At 37.3% G+C, this 25,800-nt stretch overlaps 1 protein-coding gene and 1 long non-coding RNA gene across 2 annotated transcripts in view; one reads left to right on the forward strand and one right to left on the reverse strand.

Annotated features, from left to right (window-relative positions):
- The window catches only part of nek7 (NIMA-related kinase 7), a 143,293-nt gene that overhangs the window by 115,849 nt on the left and 1,644 nt on the right, over positions 1-25,800 (reverse strand). The gene's annotated exons all lie outside the window — the stretch shown is intronic.
- LOC133635324 (uncharacterized) lies at positions 1,118-25,009 on the forward strand. The gene is made up of 3 exons (XR_009822048.1): positions 1,118-1,193; positions 24,770-24,805; positions 24,909-25,009. It is a non-coding gene; the product is annotated as an uncharacterized LOC133635324 (long non-coding RNA).

Genomic DNA, 25,800 nt, shown 5'->3' on the forward strand with positions numbered 1-25,800 from the left:
TCTCACTGTTACCGGTAATTAAGTGGTTTGATATGTTTATCGATTTCCTTTTTCATTTCTAAAGGTTTTAGAGTGTTTCTTAATAATAAAAGTAATAATAAAAGTAATAATAAAAGCAAAATGGCCAGCTTCAATGCCCCTTTATGTGACGGCACACAGATTCACTTCCGATGGTAAGTCGAGTATGGACGGATCTTCACAGCTCTCACTATGCTCTAGTTTAGTTGCTCGTACAGCAACGTGTTTAAACAATTTTAATTTGGGGTAAGATGTTAATGTGCCATATTTTCTTGTTAGCATTTAAGCTAACAAGCGATTAGCTCATTAGCTTGCTTCTCCAGGAAATACGCGGTATCCCCGATCCATAAGTTTATCCAAGTGCGGTTATAAATTACAGTTTTATGATCATCTTAATTTGAAACGGTCATACTAACTGTCGGGGGTTTAACCACGATTTATCATTAATACCGGCAATATTTGAATGACATTTTAGGAAATGGCAATCACTCTTAAAAGTATGTGATCGTATGATCTTTCAACATTTTTGTATGATTTAACATCCTTAAAAAATAACCTACTTATTTAAAAAAATGCCAGCTCTACACAGAATGATGTGGACCGACTACATCGATAAAAACATAACTCTTTTCTAGATGTTAAAAATATACATTCTTATTTTAGTTCATAGAGCACACATCAGAGCAAAATAAAAAGTTGCCAAACAATAACAATGCTAGTTGTCTATGACTTCAACCATAAAGTTTCACCACTTGCCATTTGTCTGGCGTAATGGCTTGGGACCTCCTTCAATTGTTGATGGTATGTCACCGAGAGGGAACAATAACAACAAACTAGCCACAGCTCCAATAAAGTAATACTACTCGAAAGTCAGTCAATGATCATAAACCGTCGTAAGGGCACAGTTCCGAGAGTCTAAATTGGTAACATTTAAAACTAAACAAGACATTCACCTTGAAATCATCGTAAAAGACTGATGATGTCGATTATGACTCCTCTTCCATCTTCATACCCCCAGGCTATGACCATGACCTTAAAGCCTCAGGCCAAACTAAGACTCTGCTGCCTGTGACTCACAGTGCAACCACATTAAAGGAGGCGGAGGGATTTGTCCCGCTGTCCCAAATTGACAGTGAACAAAACAACAATGAAGACTACACATGATGGTGGACATGGTAAGCTTTCCCCATTGTGGGATAAATACAAGTCTATCCTATCCTCCTATCCTTTGTCAGTAGTTCAAGGCAATATGTTTATCTTTTGATGTATTTTCAAAGCTGATTTATAAATACCCACCAAAATACTTCAGTTTTCTACGAATTTTAAACATTAATTTTTTTAAATATCTGATGTGAGCTTCATGAAAGCCACCTCCATACTTTTTGTACAACTTATTTCTTGAATTTACTATTGTTTCTCACAGTATTTCTCATAGTGCTGGAACTGATGTTGTATCCAAGAATGCTTAGGCAACGGTTCTGTGCTCGAACAAGTTTGTTTACATCAACTAATGCCACCACACGTATGCGCACGACAGCTTTACGGCACAAAACTATTGTGAATCAACAGCCTTACGGCAGTCTTCCTGGTTCCATGACCCGCACTATCTTGCCTCTGATTGGCCTAATCTCTATCTTACAAACTCGATATATCGCCCAGCCCTACATGGAAGTAATCTTTGAGGCAATCTAAGCGTGCCGGTTACATTTAAAGTGGCTTGTAGCTCTCTTAGCGCAAGCCAAGTTCATGTTTGACATCAAGGCGTCAAGTGCAAGTCCAGGCTCTGTAAAACTACTAAGGAGGACGGCTGGGAAGCACAATATTACACATGCTTGACTGAACTTACCGTAGCATTGTAGTGCATTTAGTGACAATCTGGAAACATTTGTAAGGCTTTTGTTGACTTTGATTGGTCTATTACCTTACAGCGGGGACCATGCATCGAAATTGTTTGGGACTGGATTTTCTCCCTTCACTAATAGCATGCTCTGCAGTGGACATTTGTTTTTGGTAACATTTTGTTTATCAGTTATACATTTCTGAAGAAAATATCCCTGTTATGTAAAATACAAGCTGTATTGGACGCTGGCCTTAAGGTTAAAATATCAATGCAAGAATCTTCCAATTTGTTTACGCTTGTCAAAGGTCCTCTATACCAGTGGTTCTCAAATGGGGGTACGCGTACCCCTGGGGGTACTTGAAGGTATGCCAAGGGGTACGTGAGATTTTTTTTAAATATTCTAAAAATAGCAACAATTCAAAAATCCTTTATAAATATATTTATTGAATAATACTTTATTACCATAAACCCAGAGTTTCCCCCATGCCATGATGGTTTGACCCTCACTAAAATGTCTGTCAAAAAGAACTGTGAAAAGAAATGCAACAATGCAATATACAGTGTTGACAGCTAGATTTTTGTGGACATGTTCCATAAATATTGATGTTAAAGATTTCTTTTTTTGTGAAGAAATGTTTAGAATTAAGTTCATGAATCCAGATGGATCTCTATTACAATCCCCAAAGAGGGCACTTTAAGTTGATGATTACTTCTATGTGTAGAAATCTTTATTTATAATTGAATCACTTGTTTATTTTTCAACAAGTTTTTAGTTAATAAATAATGATAAATGGGTTATACTTGTATAGCGCTTTTCTACCTTCAAGGTACTCAAAGCGCTTTGACAGTATTTCCACATTCACCCATTCACACACACATTCACACACTGATGGCGGGAGCTGCCATGCAAGGCGCTAACCAGCGGCCATCAGGAGCAAGGGTGAAGTGTCTTGCCCAAGGACACAACGGACGTGACTAGGATGGTAGAAGGTGGGGATTGAACCCCAGTAACCAGCAACCCTCCGATTGCTGGCACGGCCACTCTACCAACTTCGCCACACCGTCCCCGTTTTGAGTTATTTTTATATCTTTTTTTCCAAATAGTTCAAGAAAGACCACTACAAATGAGCAATATTTTGCACTGTTATACAATTTAATAAATCAGAAACTGATGACATAGTGCTGTATTTTACTTCTTTATCTCTTTTTTTCAACCAAAAATGCTTTGCTCTGATTAGGGGGTACTTGAATTAAAAAAATGTTCCCAGGGGGTACATCACTGAAAAAAGGTTGAGAACCACTGCTCTATACAACAGGAGCACCATAGTGTTTTTAGGAAATATGTCGCAAGAATTTCCCAAGACTTAAACTGAACTCGGAGGCCGATATGGTCTCATTCCTGAACTGGATTTGGGACAGTTGAATAAACCCTGCCATACAATATGCTATATCTTTATTTGGCTCAATGGTGGGTTATTTTGCAGTCGTAAACGACTATGAAAAAGCACAGAAACTTAGGCACTAACTGAGATAGTGTATGAAATTGAAGACATACTTCTGGTAAAAATATTTGCCTAAAACTGAATCATACTAAAACCAGGGCATCTAGAAAACGAGGTACCACTGAATATTAAAAAAAGGTAAAAGGCGCTCAGTTCATCTATAAACATATAGACATCCTTGATCATTAACTCTTGACTCAACCAGTGACATCTTCACAATGAAATTAAGTGAGACAATCCAAGCACGAGAGGCAGAGGAAAATGTCGCCAGCTCTTCACATCGCTAAAAAGGAGGGGACAAAGCAGCCTGTCAAAACAAGATGCTTTCATACAAATTTACAGCACTGTGCTACAAATCCCGTGTGAAACATTAAGGCTCATTTGCGGTGAAGCTGGAACGCCCATAGCACCACTAACACTATAAAACCCCTTTTCTCTCTCCCTCTCTCTCATTCTGTTCCTGAGAGCAAATTCATACTGCTTTCGTCTCATCTCATGACAAATGCACACTGTCACTGTCACTGATGTGTTTACAGTGGCACCCAGCATCTTGTAATTATTCGGTGAAAGTGGATTTGTATCCTCAGGGGATCTGTATTTTTGCTTGTAGATAATCAAAAGCGATAGAGAGGGACAGGGGACAATTGGAGAGTGATCTAAAATAAAAACGGGTGATACTGCATGAGAGCAGTTGTTTCCAGTGCAGTTCAAATTATGCCAACTTGGCTTTAGCAGTACACAGCAGCATATTCCTCAGCACCCACTGACCGAGGGCAATAACAACATTATGAACAAGATAATGCAAGGGCTGCTACGCTATAAATATCATACTAGACGAGATGACACGGAATTAAAAATGAACATTTTATTTGGATTTACAACATAAATTCTAAGGCTCCAGCACCTCCTGCAACGCCATAAGGGACAAGCGGTAGAAAATGGATGGATGGATGGAAGACAATCCATCGTATTTTCACTCTATTAGTGGCCAACAGCGTTTGTTTGTGCGATTGCAAAGAGTAGCAGGACTCTATAGTGGTAGAAATAGAATTGGGAAGGTATTTATTACAGCTGAGGCCACTATTTTGGGTGGTCTTATATTCAGGGTCTATAGGTTTATACATGCAAACCAGGAGGCCTTTGCTAGTTGCTAAACATGCTACAAGCAGAGGAGCCCTTTCAAAGTATTTTTATTTGCGGTTCCTGAAATCTGAAATAACCGACGTACTGTACTCAAAATAACAGACAGCATATTATTTTGGAATATATCAGTTTTGTTACAAAATGTTGTGAAAGCACCCCAATTCTGTCCTAATTCATGTTTTTATTGCGTAGCTTTTATTCAGATGAGAAGAATAGTACTAACATGAACGCAAAATCAGCTGCACTAAAATGTGCACATCCTTTCTATCTTTTTGGTACAGACCAGAGTACCGAAACAAACCTTAGCAAATGACAGGAGGAGGACTTTTGGTCCAAATGTTAACTGCCGTGCAGTTTAGAAATATGAATTAGAAATATGACAAACAAAATCAAATTCACTGTATCAGAGTAAAAACATGATTGAAATAATTTTTTTGTCCTAAAAAATGTATTTCCTCAAAACAGGTCTTGAATAAGATGGGTTGTCTTAATTTAAAGGCCTACTGAAATGAATTTTTAATTTTTAATTTAAACGGGAATAGCAGATCCATTCTATGTGTCATACTTGATCATTTCGCGATATTGCCATATATTTGCTGAAAGGATTTAGTATAGAACAACGACGATAAAGTTCGCAACTTTTGGTCGCTGATAAAAAAAAGCCTTGCCTATACCGGAAGTAGCGTGACATCACAGGAGGTAGGATTCCTCACAATTCCCTGTTGTTTACAATGGAGCGAGGGAGATTCGGACCGAGAAAGCGACGATTACCCCATTAATTTGAGCGAGGATGAAAGATTTGTGGATGAGGAACGTTAGCGTGAAGGACTAGAGAGGCAGTGCAGGGTGTATCTTTTTTCGCTCTGACCATAACTTAGGTACAAGGTCTCATCGGATTCCACACACTCTCCTTTTTCTATTGTGGATCACGGATTTGTATTTTAAACCACCTCGGATACTATATCCTCTTGAAAATGAGAGTCGAGAACGCGATATGGACATTCACAGTGAATTTTATCTCCACGACAATACATCATTGACGCACTTTAGCTACGGAGCTAACGTGATAGCATCGGGCTCAAATGCAGATAGAAACAAAATTTTAAAAAACCCTGACTGGAAGGATAGACAGAAGATCAACAATACTATCAGGGACGGCGTGGCGAAGTTGGTAGAGTGGCCGTGCCAGCAATCGGAGGGTTCCTGGTTCGATTCCCACCTTCTACCAACCTAGTCACGTCCGTTGTGTCCTTGCGCAAGACACTTCACCCTTGCTCCTGATGGTTGCTGGTTAGCCCCTTGCATGGCAGCTCCCGCCATCAGTGTGTGAATGTGTGTGTGAATGGGTGAATGTGGAAATACTGTCAAAGCGCTTTGAGTACCTTGAAGGTAGAAAAGCGCTATACAAGTATAACCCATTTATCATTTATTTATTAAACCATGAACATGTAAATAAACGGTTAATAATTTCCAGCTTGGCGAAGCTTAACAATTGAAGCTAACTAACTTAGCTACGGAGCTAACGTGATAGCATCAGGCTCAAATGCAGATAGAAACAAAATTAAAAAAAACCTGACTGGAAGGATAGACAGAAAATCAACAATACTATTAAACCATGAACATGTAAATACACGGTTAATAATTTCCAGCTTGGCGAAGCTTAACAATTGAAGCTAACTACGGAGCGGCGGCGGCGGCGGGCGTTGTAGCTTTCGACGACACCCCGGCCACCATCAGAGTCGGCAAGAAACATATATTTCCTCAAAGTTACGAACGTGACATGCACATAGCGACACGCACGTACGGGCAAGCGATCAAATGTTTGGAAGCCAAAGCTGTACTCACGGTAGCGCGTCTGCTATCCAGCTCAAACACAACACAACCTCCTGGTTGTGTTGCTGTAGTCCGCTGCTAATACACTGATCGCACCTACAACTTTCTTATTTGCAGTCTCCATTGTTCATTAAACAAATTGCAAAAGATTCACCAACACAGATGTCCAGAATACTGTGGAATTGTTCGATGAAAACAGAGCAGTTTGTATGGTGACACATTGAGTGAATACTTCCGTTGCCGTCGTGACGTCATGCGCATACGTCATCATACATAGACGTTTCCAACCGGAAGTTTAGCGGGAAATTTAAAATTGCACTTTATAAGTTAACCCGGCCGTATTGGCATGTGTTGCAATGTTAAGATTTCATCATTGATATATAAACTATCAGACTGCGTGGTCGGTAGTAGTGGGTTTCAGTAGGCCTTTAAAGAAAATAGTGAACATACAAGACAACTTGTCTTTTATTAGTAAGTAAACAAACAAAATGCTGCATTGAGTATTTTTAGGAATGTTACCATTAGGGATTTATGCTGCCGATTCCAATACTGATCATCCATGAGTGAGCTTAATACGACCACATGTATTAACTTGTGAGTGCTATTGACAGATTAACAATGCAACACAATGTTTACTAGGTGCTTATTTTCTTTTATTACAAACAAAACAAAGTTAATAGTATACAATAGCTAAATAAAATCAAAATCGACTAATACTCTAACTTCTCCTTTGTTTAGGAACTTATTCTCTGAATTTGTAAACATTAACAAAAACAATTTAAAAAAACCTTGTTTTTGAGAAAATAAAAATATTGATCTAATTATTCTAAAATCGATCCGCTCTCTTACAGTACCACCATCAGTTGTTATATTATCCTCTCTCTATACTCTTACTAACCTACTTCTTAATTTCATGTTAAAATCTGCTTACTTTCTGCTGTAATGTGGTTCCATCTACACTTGTTAAACTTTCCTAAGCACTTATTTATTCTGAGAAGCTGGACAGGACAAAAAAAAAGAAAAAAGAAAGGCATTAATCGGAAAAAGTAATCATACTTTTATTTTTTTTAATCGTCCGATACTGATTAGTGGGCACGTTCCTAGTAGTTTTATGTAGAAGGGTTTTAGAAAACAAATGAGCTTAAAAAAGAAAAAAAAGAAGCAAAATATGACCCTGGAGCAGTGAAACTATTTCATTAACTTCACACAAGGTCCTGGGTCAGCCATTTTTGTGTTTGCATGTCTTTGTAGTCTTTTCCCTCCAGAGTACACTGAGCCCAATGAGAAAAGGCATCAGTGCCACAGTGAAGCTAAGAATTTTCACGAGACGTGAGGGGCTGCAAGGCATCATCAGAGAATACTTGAATACTTGAAAAACACCCATGACCCTCCATACTGAAGAAAGAAGAAAAGATACAAAAATAGTGATAAGAGCTTCGGTGTTAGAAGCTGCTTGAATAGCCCCACTCTCAATGCCAAAGACCTTACTCTAAATTCTAACCAAACAGAGCTGGAAAAAAAAAAAGATTCTTTAACGGCACATTCTTCTGGGCAAGGACGAACCGATGGATTAAATGTTTCATTTGTAACTAAGTTACAAAGTTGGAACACCCCTTGCCAGCATGAGTTCTGTACAATGCCTGGCCAAGGTCTTTGACATCATGCATGAGACAGGTGTGAAATGTACCTGGGAATGACTGCCCAAGGACGCATTGTGAAGGCAAAAAAAGGTAATATTTTTGTTTTGGTTTAAAAAAAAACAAAAAAACGACTACACCCCTTAAGGCTAAAATGAGCATTAAAATGGTCTGATGACAAATGTCTCATCTGATCTCCAATCCAGTAAAGGGGCCGGCTCCAGGGCTAAAAAGGGAACTTCTGACGGGACAGACGGAATTGGTGAATTCCATTGCACTAAATCACTGCTTTGGGTGCAGCATAGAGAGCTCTCCAAAACAGTGAGTGGAAATTTCGGTCTAACCAAGAGCAGTAAAACACTTGAAGGTAGAGAGCTGCGTCTGTGAATGTACTAAGAGGGACAATGCTTAAGCTGGCCTTTTTTCTAAAAAAAAAAAAAAAAAATTAAAATACAGTCAGCAACAAATGAATGACTTGTATTATTTTTGAAGTTCCTCTTTCTAGTTTCCTTTTTAAGAATACTATTACAAGAGTATCACCACCTTCCCTCTAGTATGGCAACCCCCAATGGTTTGAAACTCATAGCATTGTTGCTCTGTCATAACACCTAAACCACAAAGATGCAACCATTTGGCAGCCATTTGTTGTTCATCCGGTCTGTGACACACTCCTTGATCGTCAACTTCACAGAGCCAGTTGGTGTTAATCACCTGATGACGCTGGTACACTCAAGTCTGTTGTCTTTGACAGTGATCGAATGAGGCAATAGAGATGTGAGTAATAAATAGGTCAACAAGGTACATCATTTCCCACTAAACCACAGATAAATCTATCTTCTTTCCCTAACGTGTTGGTATCAATGCAGAAAAGAAATGGAACACCAATACCAATTTTAAGCATCTGAGAAAAATCCATGAAATCCATTGGCTTCAGGACTGGCTCTGTTGCTAAAGTTAGAAAGTAAACAGACCCCTCAAAATACTATTTTTCATATAAAGCGATTAACTGCTTTGGGACCTTCGCTCGTCTAAAACTGACGGCTCAGTTTTGTTTGTTGTGACTAGGGATGTTCCGATCAGGGATTTATGCAGTCGATTCCGATCCATGAGTGAGATTGGCCGATACCAATACCAATTACATGTATTACCTGTACAATGTATTTATAATGACTTCTATTGACAGTGTAAAAATATCAACAATATTTAAACTATTTCCTTATTCTCTTTTTTTCACGTACATACAATTGTTGGAGCAAACAAGGTCAATAGTACACAACAACTAAACAAAAGCAAATACTACTATTTACTACTACTTTAAATCATTTTTGTTCTCAAAGTCCGCCTGTGCCTAGGGGACTGACAGTCTAAATTTCTATACATTAACAAAAACAAAATGTATCATCTCTCGAGACTTTTATTAACCTCCTAATTAATGTCCTGTTAATATCTGTTTACTATCTGCTGCAACATGATTCAATCTACACTTCTTAAACTTTACTAAGCACTTGTTTCTTTGAGTTGTATAAAGCTAGCTTAGCTTAGTTCTTAGTGTGCCTGCTCCTAGCTTGAACTCTGTGTAACATGTTGAGTCTCGTCCTAATACTTGTAATATAATGATACCTAATAATGATTCTTAAAGGCCTACTGAAATGAATTTTTTTTATTTAAACGGGGATAGCAGATCTATTCTATGTGTCATACTTGATCATTTCGCGATATTGCCATATTTTTGCTGAAAGGATTTAGTATAGAACAACGACGATAAAGATTGCAACTTTTGGTATCTGATTAAAAAAAGGCTTGCCCCTACCGGAAGTAGCGTGACGTAGTCAGTTGAACATATACGCAAAGTTCCCTATTGTTTACAATGATGGCCGCATGAAGTGAGAGAGATTCGGACAGAGAAAGCGACAATTTCCCCATTAATTTGAGCGAGGATGAAAGATTTGTGGATGAGTAAAGTGCAAGTGAAGGACTAGTGGGGAGTTGAAGCTATTCAGATAGGGAAGATGCTGTGAGAGCCGGGGGTGACCTGATATTCAGCTGGGAATGACTACAACAGTAAATAAACACAAGACATATATATACTCTATTAGCCACAACACAACCAGGCTTATATTTAATATGCCACAAATTAATCCTGCATAAAAACACCTGCGTGTTTGTTATGCTAGCTCCTAGCTCCTCTGCTAGCTCCATAGAACATGCCAATACAATTCAAACACCTGATCAACACACACAATCACTCAGCCCAAAAGACCGTTCACCTAACCCAAGGTTCATAAAGCTTATATATTTTTAAAAAGTTACGTACGTGACGCGCACATACGGTCAAGCTATCAAATGTTTAGCAGCCAAGGCTGCATACTCACGGTACCTGATATTCAGCTGGGAATGACTACAACAGTAAATAAACACAAGACATATATATACTCTATTAGCCACAACACAACCAGGCTTATATTTAATATGCCACAAATTAATCCTGCATAAAAACACCTGCGTGTTTGTTACGCTAGCTCCTAGCTCCTCTGCTAGCTCCTAGCTCCATAGAACACGTCAATACAATTCAAACACCTGATCAACACACACAATCACTCAGCCCAAAAGACCGTTCACCTAACCCAAGGTTCATAAAACTTATATATTTTTAAAAAGTTACGTACGTGACGCGCACATACGGTCAAGCTATCAAATGTTTAGCAGCCAAGGCTGCATACTCACGGTACCTGATATTCAGCTGGGAATGACTACAACAGTAAATAAACACAAGACATATATATACTCTATTAGCCACAACACAACCAGGCTTATATTTAATATGCCACAAATTAATCCTGCATAAAAACACCTGCGTGTTTGTTATGCTAGCTCCTAGCTCCTATGCTAGCTCCTAGCTCCATAGAACACGCCAATACAATTCAAACACCTGATCAACACACACAATCACTCAGCCCAAAAGACCGTTCACCTAACCCAAGGTTCATAAAGCTTATATATTTTTAAAAAGTTACGTACATACGCAAAAAAAAGTTGCGCACATACGGTCAAGCGATCAAATGTTTAGAAGCCAAAGCTGCATACTCACAGTAGCACGTCTGCGTCTTTGTCATCCAAATCAAAGTAATCCTGGTAAGAGTCTGTGTTGTCCCAGTTCTCTACAGGCGTCTGTGTATCCAAGTCAAAAGTCCTCCTGGTTAGAGTCTCTGTTATCCGAGTTCTTCCATCTTGACTGCATCTTCCGGGAATGTAAACAAAGAAGCGCCGGCTGTGTACTGTTGTTGCTGACTACGTTCGAAAAATACGTCCATTTCGCACAGACAACTTTCTTCTTTGCTTGCTCAGCTTCCTTCTCCATAATGCAATGAACATGATTGCAACAGATTCACGAACACAGATGTCCAGAATACTGTGGAATTATGAAATGAAAACAGAGCTTTTTCGTATTGGCTTCAATGTGGAAGGCATATCCGTGTTCCCCGGGTTACGTCACGCGCATACGGCATCCTCAGAGGCGTTTCGAACCGGAAGTTTAGCGGCAAATTTAAAATGTCACTTTATAAGTTAACCCGGCCGTATTGGCATGTGTTATAATGTTAAGATTTCATCATTGATATATAAACTATCAGACTGCGTGGTCGGTAGTAGTGGGTTTCAGTAGGCCTTTAAGATATTAAGAAATGCAGTTTATTTGCCATAATGGAAGTGATTATTATTAACTTAGGGGAGCGGTGCCACTCAGAATATGGAGAAACATTAAATAGCAAAATAAATACGGTATCAGCCAGAGAACATTGATGTTTGTGATCGGCATTAAAAGGCACTAATCGGCAATGGCATTATTTCAAGAAAATCGTCAGATAATGATCGGTGGCTGATCAATCGGCACATCCCCAGTTGTGACATGAAAAAAAGAACAAAAAGAAGACACAGGAAGTTTTTTTTAGTTATAACCATATTTGTTCCACTATTTATGTTTTTGCTCAGTTTTTAGAAAAACTGGTAATTTATGCAAAACTTACGATGACGTTACCCACCCCACCAAAGCCACCACCACCACAAATAGACTGCAGTTCAGTGGAAAACACCTAAAACTTTTACAATCATTGATTTCCACCAACAACGTAACCTGCAAGTGCATCGTCCTGGAATTTGTACAATTCAAAGTTTGAATAAAAATATCACACAAATCCTCACAGTTCTAACCACCATCCTTTTTATTTGCCTTTGTTGTCATGTCACCAGAGATTCAGACTGGTGATGTTGAAGTGGGAAATGTGATGATAGAACAGCAATGTAATTAAACTTAATTCTCTGAACACTTAAATTTGATGAATTATCTTCAAATGTACATTTAAAGTAGGGTAAAAACAGTTATCAATACTCACACACTGATCCTGTGGAGTTCTCCAGATGTACCGGTAGTCAGAAGTGGAGAGGTTGCTATTATATACTGAATTCTATTATGGGAAGGAAGGGGGAAACTGTATTCTAAGAACAAAACAGAGGGGCCGTACTCTGGCTCCCGCACACACTGGGAGTCAAATGTATTGTACATGCAAATTCACATATACTCACACACATACATACAGACATACATAGGTACCTACGCTCCCACATACATATACAAATAAATACAGTACATATTTACACACTCAAAGTTCGTACATCCACACGCACATTCATTATACAAACATACTGTATACACATACTGTACATATACATTCACTGTAAAAACATACATATACACATACTGTACATATACATTCACTGTACAAACACACACATACACATACTACACATACATTCACTGTACAAACACACACATACATATACTGTACATATACATTCACTGTACAAACACACATTTACACATACTGTACATATACATTCACTGTTCAAACACACATACTGTATACACATACTGTACATATACATTCGCTGTACACACATATACACATACTGTACATATACATTCACTGTACAAGCACACATACACATACTGTACATATACAAGTACATATGCACACATACACTCATGCACATAATCACGTTTCATCAAACATATATTAACGTTGTTGCCCTAGGGTAAACTGGGTATAACACATGGCACACTGACAAAGCTTAACCTATTGTTACTATAACAATCTACAAGGTTAAGGTTGCTTCTCTTTCTTCCCCTCCATTTTTCTGCATTCTTTCGTATCTCAAGTTATCATTACGTATATGTATTGTTGCATTTGAACAATTGTATTGTTGATAATAAAGGTAAAGTACTGGTATTGTTTATTATCAATAGCACTATTTCTATTGGTATTCATATTGCTCCATTTTTAGTGTAATAATGCTCATTGTCATTTCTGTATTTTTTTATTTTTATTTTTGCTAACTGCTTATTTGCTATTACTTTTACCATCATATTTGTACATGTCGTATTTGCTGATGTTGCTCTGTTGTTGTTGTTGTTGTTGTTGTGTTTGCTGTTGTTGTTTTTGTCTCTCTGTCTAATCCCCCTCTTGTCCCCACAATTCCCCCCTCTGTCTTCCTTTTTCTCTCTTTCTATCCCCTCCTGCTCCGGCCCGGCTGCACCAAATGATAATATAAATACATTTAATAAAGTCAAAATACAAGTAAGGCAACAAGAGAAGTATCCTACACTTCTCTTTTGTAAAGTAAATCTGAACAGTCGATATGGGCATCTACATCTGCTATATGATTTGCCCGAGAAGCTGGGCAGGACATTATAAAAAAAAATAAAAAATAAAAAAATAAAAAAAATAGAAAAAATAAGAACAAAACAGAAGTCACTTAACAAAGGTCCCGAAAGGTCCCGGAATTATTCCACTCTATTTTGGTCTTATCAGCTTTACTTGAAATGTCAGTTTACAGTATAATTAACTTATATGAGACACCAAACATACAGTATGATTTAACGGCTAATACAAAATTTGCAAAACCACTGAGTGCGCCATATTCTAGTATTACACACTCCCGACTCTCATCAGATATAATTGCATTATAATGAAAGTACTGGCCGATTTAAGGAGAAAAAGCCACATGGATTTTGACTTGACCATCCTTATTCATCCTGCATGGCCACAAACTGAATATGAAATCTATAACCATCTATTAAAGAGCCACAAGTCTAACTTGAGCAGTAAAAAGAGATGCTTGAAATAATCAGGTGTGTTTAGATGTACATTTTTAAGTTGTTTCTGTCAGATTTATGAATGCAGCCTTCCCGCTACAACTTTGTAATAAGGGCTACAACAATTAATCAATTAAATCAATTAGAAAAAAGCTTCAATTTATAATATGTTGCTTTGATTAATAATTTAATGAGTGTAACTAACATAAATTGATAAATTTGAACCACATGGAGTGCCTGTAACTTTAGATATGCAGACATATTGCTGCGAGCGCACATGAGAGCGGTGGTGTGTGGGTGCTGTTATCTGTGTGGCGGCGAACTACGGAGAGTTTTTATGTTTTATTTTTTTATTAATGCACACATGTTAAACATGCAATTTCAATGTTGATGATGTGCATTTATTGTTAAAAAAACAATCAAAGTTATGGTCAGGTATCCGAGCTAGGTAAAATAAAAATAGAGGAATTGAAAAATTTCAGCCATGGGTCAAGGGGGCACTTGAAGAGAATTTACCATGTCTAAAAATCTTTGGAAGGAATTTCCTACATAGAAATTCTGTAAAAACGCGAGAAACTTACCAATGGTTTCTATCTATTATATCAGTGGTATTCAAACTTTTTTCACCAAATACCACCACAGAAAACACTTGGCTCTCCGAGTACCACCATAATGACCAACATGAAAATACAGTAGCATAGTTGGGAAAGGGCGAACGTAAGCAGAGAAAGTGGAGAACATTTGGTTCTCACACGTATTGAGTAATAGAAATGACAGAGTAAGACGGTTCTGTTTTTGTCTCAATTGTTTATTTTGGCATTGACTCTGGCCTACAGTAGTCGGATTGTAACAACGTGACTCCAGCCGTTATCAAAGCAATGTTGTTCAATTTTTAAGCTGAAATTTTAGAAAAACAAGTATAAATTAAATTACTTTTATTTCTGTAACATTGATTAATTTGACGACTTTTCAAAAATAGTGCATACAGCAAAAGTTCAACATAGGGCTGGGTCATATGAACGAAAACTTTATCATGATTTACGTTTTTTATATCGATCGATATCGATAATTTTTTACGACTAAAATAAATACAGTAAAACAATTTCCAACTTACCAAGGGTGGTATTTATCAGTAGAGAGGGTGTCTGGTAGCCAGGTAGGATTAGCGCGGCTAAGGTAATAAAATAATTAAAGTAGATTTGAAAGTAGTTACAGATTTAAGACACTAGATGACAGGAGTGTATAAGCTATTGAACACTACACGGACTAGTTTGAGAAGTTATTTATTAAACGGACACATTGGAAGTGACAGGATGTTACCGCACGTCAGCATTAAAACCAACAAAACTAAAGACAAGTTTCTGTTATTGATTTGATGTATCAAGATATCACAGTTTCTCTTCTCACTCCATGCAGTGAATCCACAGCAAGACAGAGAGACGGTGCAACCACACTAGTGTTATGAGAGTAGCGTATGTGTGTGCTCCTTTAAGAATGGCAGTGTGTACTTTTGGGTAAGTGATATTAGTGAATGAGTGGAGAGAGCAAACATGCACTGCAGCAGTAGTGGCGAATGTGTCCAGTTGTGTCCTGCAGAAATAAGAATATAGCAACCAAATTGTCACGAGTCAGCAGCTTCATCATTCCGACCCAAAAGCGGAGCTTAGCAGACCCATTGTCGGGTAAAGTAAAGGGTTTTACCCGCAACAAAAACATTGGCTCTAGAGCAGGGGTGTCAAACTCATTTTAGATCAGGGGCCACATGGAGAAAAATCTACTCCCAAGTGGGCCGGACTGGTAAAATCACGGCACGATAACTTAAAAATAAAGACAACTTCAGATTGATTTCTTTGTTTAAAAATAGAACAAGCACATTCTGAAATTGTACAAATCATAATGTTGTTGGGTTGTTGTTTTTTTTTACACTTACATGTTGCGGTTAGTAGTATTCTATCTTTATTTGTCGTTATTTATATTTTGGTGTTAATTTTCAATCTATCAAGATAAAAAATAATATCAAAATCAAATTACAGGATGTTATTTATGTAGTTTGCTCATATTCCTCGACTGATGCACTAACATCATGTGGTTTATTTTGAACATATGTAGCATCATCTACAAAGATACAAATAATTGCTATTGCGACATCTAGTGGACACATTTAGAACAACAGTTTCTTTCATTTAAAAATTCCGGCTCATTTTTATACTTAGCAAACTCACCCCGCGGGCCGGATAAAACCTGTTCGCGGGCCTGATCCGGCCCCCGGGCCGTATGTTTGACACCACTGCTCTAGAGGGAACGTCTCCCCTGCACTCCCCGACTACGGTCTGGGACTGGGAGCCGAACAGCAGGAAAGGTGTAACGATCGGTAGTTGATACTGTTACGTGATTGGCTGTTAGCGTGTCCCTCCCATTGCTCAGTGACACTTCCTGTTTCCTGTTCATTGGGTTCCCAAAGCGTGAGTGACTTCATGAAACAAATCTTGCTTCATAATTTGTTTTCTTCCGACCAAAAAATATATATGTATATACTTTACCTATTTTTTATAGATATCGTCCATTGCTAGGGATGATGTTTGATAACAAATTATCGAGTTCTAGCCTATTATCGAATCCTCTTATCGAACCGATTCCTTATCGATTCTCTTATCGAGTCCAGATAGGTTGTTGTATATGGAAAAAAAAACCACAATATTTACGTTAGTTACTAACCGGCGTCACCGCCACTGTAGCTGGGACTGGGGCAGCTGGCAGAAGAAGAGGGGCGTTCTTCGTCGTCTCTGCCGCTGCTTCGAAGACACGACACGCTTGTTGTACTTCCCCCGCTTACACGAGAGTGAAGCCTGGCAATAATTGCATATTTCCGCTTCCTCATTTTTTTTGGTGAAATTAAGCCATGCCTTGGAGCACTTTTTCAGGTCCATTTTTTTCCTGCTTTTCCTATCTGCGCCTAATGACTGAGCTACGTGACGTCATTTCTTGTGATGTCACACGGGGCATTTCTTGTCGGGACGAGATTCGTTCCCAGGGATTCGAATAAAGAACCAACTATTTTTCTTTACTATAGTGGTCTCGATAACGGGTACCGGTTCTCAAAAAGGGATTCGAGTCCGAGGACTCGGTTCTTTTCTTATCGAACAACCGGGAAAACCGGTTTCGAGCATCATCCCTATCTATTGCGATATGTATGGATATTGTATTATAGGCCCAGCCCTAGTTCAACATTCAAAAGTAAACAGTTGGCTTATGCGGGTCATGAAGGGCTGTTTGGGTCATGTATTTACGACCAGGCAAGCGGAGACATTCCACATTCTTCACCATTGAGAGCGTTTGATTATCTAATACTATAAATTCCAATAATTTACTGCAAATGCCGACTCCACTTTGGAATTCTCGTGAAAACGTTTTTTTCCGTTGAAATGAATCTGCCTGGGTTTGTTGTTTTTGTCCCACCTCGTTAGCTTTCGCTGCGGTAACATTTTTGTGTGCGTCTGGATGGCGGGCTTTAAGATGCTTAATGAAGTTGCTTGCATATAAACGCCCTACATGTGTCTCACCACTCGAAACAGAGATATTGCAAAGTTTGCATGTGGCCATGCGACTTGTTGGCTGCTCGAGTTTGTACTTTGTAATAGGGCTGGGCGGTATACCAGTATTATGAATTATACCGGAATATTTCAGAAAAAGATATGTATTTAAGACAATACCGCCATATACTGATATATGTAATCCTTAATATCTTGACGCAGAGGTGTCTATGCTCATTCTGTCTGCGCTGGGTGCTGTGGTCCACTTCCTCCATGCACAGAGTGAGGCAGGGTAGGAGACACAAACTCCAATACGAGGAGTGTGAGAAACATATCTGTCAATCGTCCCTTCTTAGCCGGGAAATCACGTAATTTGTCCTCCTTTCCCGGCGTCCTGCTCATCCCGTTTTTCCTCGGAATTTGTTCTCAATGAAAAAAGAATCGTCAGCAGTATTGCCAGCAATCGGGTCTGTTTGACTCAAGCCTCGGCATCACTCGGGGCAACGCAGCGTGGCAAGTTGCAATTCATGTAATTCTATGGAGTTTAATTTGTGTTTATTACAAAAGCTTTTTTTTACAATGAATTTATGTAATGGAATTTTTTGCGTTTGAATTTTGCAAACTACATTTTTTTACATTAAAACTATGCTGACAATTTTGTTGAAAAAAAATTCAGTATATATATATATATTTTTTTTTTATTATTTATTTATTTATTTATTTTTATTTCAGTGTAAAAAATATTACTGTAAAAAAAACTAGTGTATTAAAATTCCGTGTGAATAAATTCTGATTATAAAAATCACAGTAAAAAAACTAGTGTATTAAAATTCCGTGTAAAAAAATTCTGATTATAAAAATCCATGTACAAAAATTCAGTCAGTGTGTAAACATTCAAAAACATTCAGTGAGTCTATAAACATTCAGTGTGTAAAATTCAATGTTGAAAAATGTTCTGCTTCAAAAAACAAGACTCACTTCCGATAAATTAAGACAGAAGCAATCGATCCTGTCTCAGAACCAGCCAATTAGGTGTCAAGTTTGACACTCGAATGTACATGAACATATACAATGTGGGATTTACAATATTAACTATAAACAATAAAATACTGAATATTTAAAATACATGAATGTTGCTCCTCTACTACAGACCACCTCCTTGATCAACATATTTTATAATCAAGCAAGAGTGACACAAATGCAACAAACATGGCAAAAAATCATCAAAACATCCACTTATTTGTAATAGTATCACTGTTCCTATGGTCAACGTGGTGTGTTCATCTATTCATGACCAAACTTTGTCTTGTGAACAACAAGCTTACGCTCAAACATTTATTCCAATGCATCCGAAAATCTATAGCCCGTCTTTTTCTTACGTTTACCGGAACATCATTATCCAGAACCATCTGCTGGTCACTTTGTGTATCACAGTCAGTTTAGCTGCATATCATGACCGTATGTCACTCAAAAATGCAGATTCTAACCATTGGAATAATTTCTATAGTTTTAAAACATCCAGCGGTCAGCATGGAAATGTTAATGATGTTGTATTATACCCAAGTAGCACAGTTAACTGCTTTTTTTTTTATGCTGTTTTGCAAGATCTGTGTCATGTAACTTCAAACTTGACACCTCATTGGCTGGTTCTCAGACAGGATCGATTGCGTTAGTCTTAATTTACCGGAAATGAGTGTTGCTTTTTGAAGCAGTGAAAATTTCGACACTGAATTTTTCAGCACTAAAATTTTTTACACACACTAATTTATTTTAGACTGAATTTTTTTAAATGACATTTTTTACACACTGAATTTTAAAACACTGAATTGAATGAAATTGTCAGCATAAATTTATGTAAAAAAAATTCAGTACACAAAATTCAAATGCAAAAAATTCTGTTAAATAAATTCAGTGTCAAAATAAGCTTTCGTAATAAAGACACAAATTAACCTCTATAGATTCTATCAAATCAACAACACGAGAGAGATGGACTCACTTGAAAACAATTGTGAAGACATTTCGGCTAAATTCTGTGTAAATACAATTGAGCGACACAGCCTGTCTCGTCTCACCGCACACCTGGAAATCACCAAAAAAATGTTCAACGGGTGAAATACGAGTACACAAAAAAAATACTTTGTACATCCTCAATCCATCTACTTTTCTATTGCGGGGGTCTGGAGCCTATTCCAGTTATACTCAGGTGGAAGGCAGGGCTGGACAAGTCGCCACCTCATAAAACGTCACCCAGAAAATATATTTGAAGCTAGCGAAGCCAAACATTAGTTTGTGAGGTATTTTCATTATTAAAGGTTATATTGTTCGTTTTCTTTACTGAGATCACAACATTTTCCAGATTTATATAAAAAATTACCACTTTAGAGGACACTGCTTCCCATAATGTAAAAGTTGAAAGACACTAAACTGTATATTATTGTTTTACACCTGTTACACTGGATGTTTACATTGTTACTTTAAAGACACCAACTAAGTTATTTTTTAAATATTTGCTTGAAACAGCAGATGTTCCTGCACAATTATTTGCACTTACAATTACTTGTTTGTAGTAAAAAATATATATATAATTAAGACATTTTAGCATTATGTTTGTGATCAATTACAGTAAAAATGTTTATTCTAAACATTCCTGCCGCTTCATTTTACACACTATGACTCTTTTACCAAGCATTTTTTTTAAATCACCATAATATCGTACCGTGATAATATCGTACCGTGAGATTTTGATATCGTTACATCCCTAAAGTTTAGCACTTTTATTAATAAGGACTTTAAATGAGGGCTATACAACTAAATTGTCCGAGGGTACACATTTCCAGAAAACTAAGGACCCAGGGGCCGGACTTCTCCTTTTCTTATTATTCTTATTTTGAGAAACCAATTTTTCTGCAGTAGACATTGTTTTGGGTCTGTTTATTTTGTCAGAATTACACATGTCCGAACACAGCCGTATTATGCAAAATGCTGTGGATGCAGCCTTATAGGAGGTTAAAATGCTAATGCAAGATCTATCTCTGTGTTTCCACTGGTCCAAGCTTCTCTATACAACAGGAACGCTATAGTGTTGTTAGGAATTTGCTGCAAAAGTGTTAGATTTGTAAGAAAAATTTAAGATTTGAACTGAACTCGGCGGCCGGTTTGGTGTCATTCCTAGGCCGCCAGTTGTATAGCCATGCGTTAAACGTAAGTTAAGTCTGTCTGCCCGTTTGTGGCGTCATCGGCATCAGTTGTCAAAACAAGAATGGCGGAAATCTACGGTGGCCGACAAAGGTCACACCAAAGGCAAAGGCGACAAAACAATATCATAAAGCCACAACACAACAACTTTCAGCTACAGCACGATGGCAAAAGCCAACAAATACAAACATCACAACACAAAGCACCAATATGATTCAGTTTAAGAAACTGTTCAAACTACAAGTGTTCACAAAGTACACATAACAATAATTAGGATGAACATATTGAACCCTTTTTTGGAGATAAAGATTATTTATGTATTTAATATTTGTTTACTTACTATGGTATATTATTTATTTATTATTTATTCATTCACTGTTCTCTTACAGAGAACAAGGAAATGGGATAAAATTGCTATGGTATGAAAAGGGCTAGGATTAAATGAACTCAGCTTCTTCCTACTCCTTTTTGGACATGCTGTAATGAAACAACTGGAAATAGAGTATGTGATGCATTACATTGTATCTAGGGCTGCTACAACTAATCGATTAAATCGATTAAAATCGATTATAAAAATAGTTGGCTTTTTTTTTTTTTAATATAAACCTTTATTTATAAACTGCAACATGTACAAACAGCTGAGAAACAATAATCAAAATAAGTATGGTGCCAGTATGCTGGGGTTTTTTTTCAATAAAATACTGGAAAGGATAGAAATCTAGTTTGTCTCTTTTATCCGATTATTAATCGATTAATCGAAGTAATAATCGACAGATTAATCGATTATCAAATTAATCGTTAGTTGCAGCCCTAATTGTATCGTATGCATGTTCAAAATAAACTGAAACTGAACTGAACAATAACATAAAGCCGCAAAACAACTTTAATGTATCTTTTATTGCCAATCTTGTGTTAACAAACGGCACAATTCCAACAGGTTTTACCTCATGTGCAATCACTTTTGTCTCCTTTCTTTACACACAAACATAAAACATTACCACCAGCAGATCGTTACAGTATGAATGGATATATATAGCCTGTTATGTGTACATTATTGACTAGTGAGGCACCAAAAACTCAGCCCCTGGAAAAAAAGACTTTGACCACCCGAACAGCGTAGCTGAAACTGAATGTAAAGCAAGACGCACGCCAATTGCCAGGGTGTAGTTAGCATGTCTGCGATGTGGGCATAACTTTAATATATCCCAGATATACCCGCGAACAGCAATCTACAAAATGTGCAAAATTTAAGAGGACAGTGACGGCTTTTAAGGAGAGAAAGTCCAACTGGAGCAGCAGCGCGATGCAAGTGTGAGTTCATGCTTGCTTTTCGTCGGGGACATCGAGGAAAAGAAATAAAGTCTCAACAGAGTACATTGTACAATAAGCTGCAAAAATTTAAAATATGGAAAAAATATATGTTAATACTAATTAATAGCAGATTTGTTTTCAAATGAATGTATCCATTAATGAGCGATTTTAAAGAAAATCATACCAATAGCAAATTATGCATCGAACCACGCCCCCACCGCCACAGGTATCTTTGCAATCTAGGGAAAATCCTGAATATTGTATTAATTTTTATGTTAAAAAATAACAGCAAAAGTAACAAGTAAAACTACTGTTAAATGTTGGTTCCTATATTTTTTATTAAAAATGTATTAAATGTTGATAATTAGAGCAGAAAAAGGCTTCTTATTGTTAATTCAACCTAAAGTGTTGGTAGCCCTTTATTCAAATAAGATGTGAATACATTGGCCATTAATTGTTGTTTGCTTGCTTGTTTATATCCATAATTCATTTATACCTAATTCCCTTTAAATAAATAACAGGACTAAAGGAAACTTCACCTGCAGTGTCCAGTATTTATTTTACAGTCACACTAGTTGATTTAGTTTTTTTTGCTAAACAGTTACCAAATCGATTTCACTTCACTGAATGTTTTCTAATAATATCATTGTAAATAAACTAAAATCGTTCCTGAATGGTTGATAAACAAATTGTTACATATGGAGTGAAATGACTGCCAAAACTCCACAAAGTCAAATTATTTTAAATGACTGCCAAAAACTCCACAACCTCAAAAAAAAAATAGGTTTGTGAAACAGTTTTGAATTTGTGAAACAGTTTTTTGAACATGGAGAATTTTTCTCATGCAGTTTTTTCGGAGAGTTCCGTGTGTGCTTTGCCATTTACAGCATGTTTTAATTTGCTTATGTTTTATCATTTCTGTGTGTGTGTTATGGATCATTTATGTGTTGCTGTGCGTTTGGCCTTGTCCGTAAACATGTTACTAAAAATGTAATTTGCTCTCCAACCGTCAAAGGTATTTTGCAACTTTTTATCTGTTCCTGTATCAGAGTTGAGCAATATCATATCACACACACACTACAACTTCATGTTAATTAAGAGGGCAAAGTTTTCAAGTTGGTTTGAATGAGAAGTATATTTGTCACAAGAATTTATCATAATCAACACGTAAGTATCAACAAAACAACTTAGGATGTGTAAAGTAATTAAGAAAGTTGGAAGGGAATAACTAGTCATGAGGAAAGCACAGTGCTGCACACTGTTCACTCTTTCGAATAATATAATTGTAAATAAACTAAGATCGTTCCTGAATGGTTGATAAACGAATTGTTACATATGGAGTGAAATGACTGCCAAAACTCCACAAACTCAAAAATGTTTCACAAAGTCAAAAATGTTTAAATGACTGCCAAAACTCCACAACCTCAAAAACAAATAGGTTTGTGAAACAGTTGTGAATTTGTGAAACAGTTTTTTGAGTTTGTGGGAGTTTTGCCAGTAATTTCACTACATACCCTACTTAACTTCAGTGAACATGGAGCATTTTTCCCATGCAGTTGTTTCGTAGGGTTCTGTCTGTGCTTTGCCATTTACAGCATTTTTAATTTGCTTATGTTTTATGATTTTGTGTGTGTGCTATGGATCATTTTTGTGTTGCTGTGCGTTTGGCCTTGTCGGCAACCGTAAACATGTTACTAAAAATGTAATTTGCTCTCCAACCGTCCAAAGTATTTTGCAACTTTTTATCTGTTCCTGTATCAGAGTTGAGCAATATCACACACACACACACTACAACTTCATGTTTTTTTAAGAATTAAGAGGGCAAGGTCTTCAAGTTGGTTTAAATGAGAAGTACATTTGTCACAAGAATTTATCATAATCAACACGTAAGTATCAACAAAACAACATAGGATGTGTAAAGTAATTAAGAAGGTTGGAAGGGAATAACTATTCATGAGGAAAGCACAGAGTTGTACACCAGCATTTTTCAACTTTTTTTGAGCCAAGGCACATTTTTGTCATTGAAAAAATCCGGAGGCACACCACCAACAGAAATCATTAAAAAATTAAACTCAGTAGTCGATACTGACAATAAAAAGTTGTTCTTGCAATTGTTGGATATGACTTTAAACCATAACCAACCATGCATCACTATAGATCTTGTCTCAAAGTAGGTGTACTGTCACGACCTATCACATCACGCCGTGACTTATTTTGAGTTTTTTGCTGTTTTCCAGTGTGTAGTGTGTTTTAATTCTTGTCTTGCGCTCCTATTTTGGTGGCTTTTCCTGTTTTGTTGGTATAAATAGATGATAAATGGGTTGTACTTGTATAGCGCTTTTCTACCTTCAAGGTACTCAAAGCGCTTTGACAGTATTTCCACATTCACCCATTCACACACACATTCACACACTGATGGAGGGAGCTGCCATGCAAGGCGCTAACCAGCACCCATCAGGAGCAAGGGTGAAGTGTCTTGCCTGTAGCAGTTTCATGTCTTCCTTTGAGCGCTATTCCTCGCACCTGCTTTGTTTTGGCAATCAAGACTATTTAAGTTGTGCGGACGCTAGTGTTCTTTGTGGAGACATTGTTGATTGTCATTTTCATTTCAGATGTACTTTGTGGACGCCGTCTCTGCTCCACACGCAGTAAGTCTTTGCTGTCGTCCAGCATTCTGTTTTTGTTTACTTTGTAGCCAGTTCAGTTTTAGTTTTGCATAGCCACCTTCCCTATTATGAATTATGACAACAGGACATCTGCTGATTGGAGTAAGCCTTGCTCTGGTTTGTCGACAAATTGGAAGTTGCTGGAAGTCTTCAAAGTACCCCAAAACTGCGGGAAGAACTGTGGACACTCATGTGATTTTGGATCACATCGGACTGTCTGCCCCGCAGGTTTGAGGACCAGTCATAGACAATTTAGAGTGAAAAACTGATTTAATTTTAACAAAGTTTCGTTGTACTTGTGCAATGACAATAAAGACCTATCCTATCCCTAACATTCAATGCCTTTTCTTAGTGGCACTCGCCTTTTGTTTATTTTTGGTTAAAGCTTTGGATAGCTTTTGACCGCTGTCGTCTGCATATTGTGATCACGGCAAACCATGTTTCCAACATCTACAAAGCAATTACCGTATTTTTCGGATTATAAATCGCTCCGGAGTATAAATCGCACCGGCCGAAAATGCTTAATAAAGTAGGAAAAAACATATATAAGTCGCACTAGAGTATAATTGTTAAATGTATTTAATAAAATTCAACACCAAGAATAGACATTTGAAAGGCAATTTAAAAGAAATAAAGAATAGTGAACAACAGGCTGAATAAGTGTACGTTATATGACGCATAAAATCAGTTTGTATAAATTACCGCCAATGTTGAAATGATCAATTTTCATAGGTACGGAAGTAGCAGGTAGCATCTTTTTTTTCCCAATGCACTTCTGCCATGACCCGCCCCCGCCAAATTGTTATTGGTTGACGTGTGTGTGACGATTGCTGATATATGCCTAGTCTCTTACGTGAATTAGATATATAATATTATTTTATATTTTACGGTAATGTGTTAATAATTTCACACATAAGTCGCTCCAGAGTATAAATCGCACCCCCGGCCAAACTATGAAAAAAATGCGACTTACAATC

This window comes from Entelurus aequoreus, linkage group LG19 (assembly GCF_033978785.1).
Source record: "Entelurus aequoreus isolate RoL-2023_Sb linkage group LG19, RoL_Eaeq_v1.1, whole genome shotgun sequence".
In the NCBI taxonomy this organism is placed as follows: domain Eukaryota; kingdom Metazoa; phylum Chordata; class Actinopteri; order Syngnathiformes; family Syngnathidae; genus Entelurus; species Entelurus aequoreus.